General features: G+C 33.1%; 1 pseudogene; it reads left to right on the top strand.

Moving 5' to 3' along the window:
- LOC107742929 (low-density lipoprotein receptor-related protein 4-like) overlaps positions 1 to 5,144 on the top strand; it is a 102,253-nt pseudogene extending 97,109 nt beyond the window's left edge.
- Positions 5,145 to 5,422: the final 278 nt, after the last annotated feature.

The following is a 5,422-nucleotide window of genomic DNA, read 5'->3' as shown; positions in this document are numbered from 1 at the left end:
TACCACATTTAAACACTGTTATCACTAGTTGCAGTGTGTATGTGGCCTCAGATGTAACATACACACTATTGCAGGTTTTGAAAATAATTTTCATTTTGAAATTGACGTCTTTTTTCTTTCTTTCTTCAGTTGTACACCTATATAGTAATACTTTGTTTTCAATGCCACTTTACCACTAACAACAACTGGCTTTGACTGTTCAGGTACTTTCCATGAATAAGGCACAGTTAGTGTCCCATTTTTGTGGTAAATTAGGGGAAACAACATTTGGTCCCAAAGTAGCTAGTGACAACTGAGTTAAAATGATTGATAGATAGATAGACAGACAGACAGACAGGTGGTGCTGGGGAGGAGGAGGGCTGCGTAAATGAAAGAGATTTATTATATTTAAATATATTGTTTTTATATTATTTACTTAGTTTAATTATGGTATTTTCTATGGTATTTTAGTGTCCCATTTTTAGGGGAAATTAGAGAAAACAACATTTGGTCCCAACTCAGTGACAGCTGAGTTAAAAATGACAGACAGACAGGTGGTGCTGGGGAGGAGGAGGACTGCATAAATGGGGAAATATATTTATTATATTTAAATATTATATTGTTTTTATATTATTTACTTTAGCTATGGTATTTTCAGTAAAATCAAACGGGCATTACATCACAAATCAGAGTTTTAACCTCTTAACTGTCACGATTAGACACTTGGCGCTCTTTTTTTATTGTCTTTTTTCTCTATCACACATTTTAGTAAGCATCGTAAATTAGATATCATTTGAAATCTTAACACTCAAAATGTATTCTGTGAAACCTTTCAGTGGGCAACTCCCTTTACTGGGTGGTGTCAAGTGTCATATTACAAAATTTACTTCAGTACTTTTTAATCAAAACTTTTTCTAATCTTGACAAAACATATCGTTGGAATATTCAATATATTCCATATTTGGTGGTAGAAGTAATATTGTGACAAATGTATGGATTTTTGGCACAGTGTCTGAACAAAATCTCACTGGTACCTCAATTTTTGTAATATCAACTTCAAATTTGAAACATTTAAAACTTTAGACATGTGAATTTGATTGTATGGCAATTTTAGATTCCAAAATATTTATTCTATATACGTTACTCAACATTTGAAGTGGATCAAAAAAGTTAATCAAAGTTGTCCTAAGACAAGAACAAGGTTTTGATCCACTTCAAATGTTGACTACTGTAAAAATGTACATCGAAATGCTTTCACTTTAGCAATAATCTGCTGATTGTCTTCTTTAAAAGGTTGACAGTTAAGAGGTTAAACAGTATTTAGACATGTCCCAAATGTTATTGAAAAATAAAACCGCTGATATAATCTTTAGTTTGACCTCCTGATGTTGAATTTCAACATTTTTGTGGGCGCATCTCTTATTTTTCCACGTTGTTCATTTGCTCTAAAAATGGCTTCTTTTAAGCATTTCAGACTCTATTTTGTACCATAATCATGGCAAGTACCTTCAAACATTTTGGAGAACACATAACTGAAACTTCACGTGATTTCATGTATAGGATCTTTTGGGTGGATGCACACTTGGACCGCATAGAAAGTTCTGACTTGAATGGCAAACTGCGTCAAATTCTCATCAGCCCTGTATCACACCCGTTTGCCCTCACGCAGGTACCTTTCCATATCTGATCCTCACCCTCACTTAATCTGTCACTCACCTGCACCTTCATCACCCTCCGCTCCACTGACCCATCCTCTCATTCACATGTCTCTGCATTTATAACCTTAGCATGTTGTTCTCTTCTTTTGCATCTTTCCATTTTCTGACCCTCCTTTTTCTTCCTATCTTTCCCCCCTTTTTTTTACCCCCTTTCTTTGTCCCCAGTTGAAACCGGTATACTCTCCTTTAACTCCTTTTTCCCGAATCTCACAGCAAGACCGTTGGATTTACTGGACGGACTGGCAGACCAAGTCTATTCAGCGAGTAGATAAGCATACAGGTCGTAGTAAGGAAACTGTGCTGGCTAATGTAGAGGGCCTCATGGACATCATAGTGGTGTCGCCACAAAGACAGACTGGTAAGATTGATTTGTTGAGACTCAACTGAAGAAGTCTACAAGTGTACCTTATTTTTACTCTAATGCACAACGCACACTTTGAAGGGATTTTGTGATATACCATTTGAATTTGAATTATTATTAAAACAAGACACTACAGGTAAATAAAGAGTAAACTAATAACTAATAGATGTTACCATACTATTTGATTAATTGCAGTGAATTAAGACTATTGTTTTGTATCAAATGTTTTATTAAATGTTTAAATGTGCAATTGGTGCATTATATGATTAAATATGCACTAATTTCCAGAACATAAATCTGAACATTGGATAAAGCCAGGTTCAAAATTCTTTTTTTTTGACACATTCAAGTTTTTTTTTTTTTTTTACAAAGGAGATTTTGGATATCTCTATTTATCACTCCATACATTATCCAGAAATTACCAGAAAACACTGTTTAATAAATAATTTAATAATATAATATAATATTTAAATCCTGTCTGTCATCCAATACAATGTTCCCAACACTGGTCCTAGAGGCACTCAACACTGCACATTTTGTTTGTCGTCTTATTAAAACAAACTAAATTAAATTCTCACAACAAATTCATTAGCTCATTTGAAGAGAAGTCCTGGAATGCATTCATCAGAGAAGAAAGATGTCCAAAATGTGTGCTGTTGGGACTCTGGTATTTTGTATGCTTATGTGCAATTACATTTCAAGTAATTATATTAAATATTAATGTCGCACACAAACAAGTGTATAGACAAGTTTTATCATGTGTAATGTGTTTTTTAAGCATTTTGTGTCCAGTAATATTTTCAAGATAGTCACTGAGATACAAACATTGAGCATGTGTGATGAAGAAATGTTACCATTGTCACTGAAACGAATGCATCCGTAAGATTTGCTTACTGTCTTTCTAGGAACAAATCATTGCGGTGTGAATAATGGGGGCTGCACACACTTGTGTCTTGCGCGGAGTAACAGTTTTGTGTGCGCATGTCCAGATGAGCCTGACGGCAGACCCTGCTCTACAAGTGAGTTCAACATGTGCAATTATTATGTTCAAGAAATCACGAATCAAGAAGTTACACAAATTAATATATTCATGACATGACTGTTTACATCTACCAGTTTACCATCCGTGTAATTGTAATATTATTTATGCATGATTATTGTATTTAATAATATTTTGGGGTATTTTTTATTTTAAGTTTTAGCAATTTTCTAATGTGCTTTTGTCATTTTTATTAGTTTTTTTTTTTTTTTTAGATTTTTGTTTCAGTTTTAGTAAATTTAGCACTTCAACTTAAAATTATTTTATTTCAGTTAGTCGCCATTTATAAAGTGTTTATAAGTTTAACGTTTTTCATGTGATATCCTATTTTTTATATATCAGATTTATTTCAGATAACAGTTCAGTTTTTAAATAGTTTTAGCTTTATGTACTTCACTAATTACCATAACCCAATTAAGCCAATATTCTGTTTTCTAGAAATCTGAATAAGAGCACATCAGATTTTATGTAAACACCCTCATTAAGAATATCCATTGCAAGTGAATATTTATCTATATTTGCATGTCTTTATTATTAATTACTAATAAATTAGCATAAATAGTAATTTATTAGTAATATTATGTATTAGTTTTTGTTATTTCTAATTCTATTTAGCTTTAGTTGATTACAATTCCAAGACTGATTATCAACCAGATTAAACCAATATTCTGTTATCTACAAATTTGAATAAGAATATGCCTATATGAATCAGAATTTTGGCCTATGTAAACACCCTCATTCAGATTTCATTCTCTTTCATTTGCATGCCTTTATTAATTAATTTCAGTTTTAGTAATTTAAGTACTTAATTTCAGTTCATTATAAAGGTATTTTTAATGTAATTTTTACATTTTATTTCAGTATTTTACATTTTATTTTTTCAATTCATAAGTTTTTTAAATTGTATTTAATGAGTGCAACACTGATTATCATAACCAGATTAAGCCAGTATTCTGTTTTCTAGAAATGTTAATAATATGCCCGCATGAGTCAGAATTTTGGCCTAAATAAGCATCGTTCCATTGCAAGTGAATAATAATTACATGTCTTTATTATTAATTACAAAATAAAAAATATCATACTGTAAATAGAGTCTGTAATATTCCGATTCTGTTTCTGGACTAGTCTCTGGTTACATTCCCACGGCACCTGAGAAGGACTCCAAAGGTACTCAAGCCCCCCAAAAACACCCCACAGAGAAACCTCATCAGGGCCTGTCAGGGGTCAAGTAAGTCAACTGTAGCTACCCAATCTAAAATTAAAAAAAAAAAGGTTTTCTTTAAGAATTAAGTGAAATATTGTCAGTAAAATCCAATCATGTTCTCCTCACAGCTGTACAGATGCAAGTCTCAATCTAGAGGACTGCATCCAGAACAATGTGGTGTCTGCACCTCGGGGTAAATAATTACAACTCTGATTTTAAATAGTTGTATAAGAGTAAATCAAGCATGAATTGACCATTTGCATGTATCTTTATGCAGATGAGAGCCCTCATATCAGCTACGTGATTGGTGGAGCTCTGTCAATACTGGCCATCCTGATACTCATCGCTGCATTCATTATTTACAGGTAAGGTTTAATGAAGCACTTTATGAATGCATTACTTTTCTCAGCTGCTCAAGATGAATATTTGATTATGTTGTTATGGTTTGCTTTCAAGGCACAAAAAATTCAAGTTTGCAGATCCAGGAGTGAGCAACTTGACTTACAGCAACCCTTCATACAGAACTTCAACGCAGGAGGTTAAAATAGAGACCGCACAGAAACCTGCAATAAACAACCAGCTGCGATATAAAAAAGAGGTATTGTTTATCGTTCTTGTCTTTGAAGATTTCGCAAAAGAATCATTTAGATGTGCTGTTGTTGTTTGACTTCAGCCATGACTGATATAATTGTTCTCATAAAGATGAATTGGTTTTATATTTTTCGTGAGCAGTATTTTACAGAGTCTCAGATCCCGCTCATCTTTTTTTCCCCCCATGTTTTTCTTCATGACAGCTCAATCATCCTTACAACTCCCTTTCTCCTTTCATCTTTTGACATCCCCCTTTTATTTTCATCAGAATGGCAAACAAGGTAGTTCAACAAATTGGGAAAATATTGCTTCCCATATTTAAAGTCAGCCGTGTGATTGTGACCCAACTGCTTGATCTCAAATCCAGCATCTTTTTCTTCTTGCATGTAATCAGATTTTTGCATTAGAGTGCAAAAAAGATAGCGTTTATAATTGTTGCAATTTGTTAAAATGATAATACATTGTTATAGGCTAGTTTCTTAGTGTATTCTGCCTGAGGTTGCATGAATTGTGAACATTGCCTGTGAAGT

The sequence above is a fragment of the Sinocyclocheilus rhinocerous genome, unplaced genomic scaffold, assembly GCF_001515625.1.
Source record: "Sinocyclocheilus rhinocerous isolate Xijiao unplaced genomic scaffold, SAMN03320098_v1.1 scaffold3059, whole genome shotgun sequence".
Taxonomy (NCBI): Eukaryota; Metazoa; Chordata; class Actinopteri; order Cypriniformes; family Cyprinidae; genus Sinocyclocheilus; species Sinocyclocheilus rhinocerous.
This window is presented reverse-complemented; position numbering and strand designations above follow the sequence as displayed.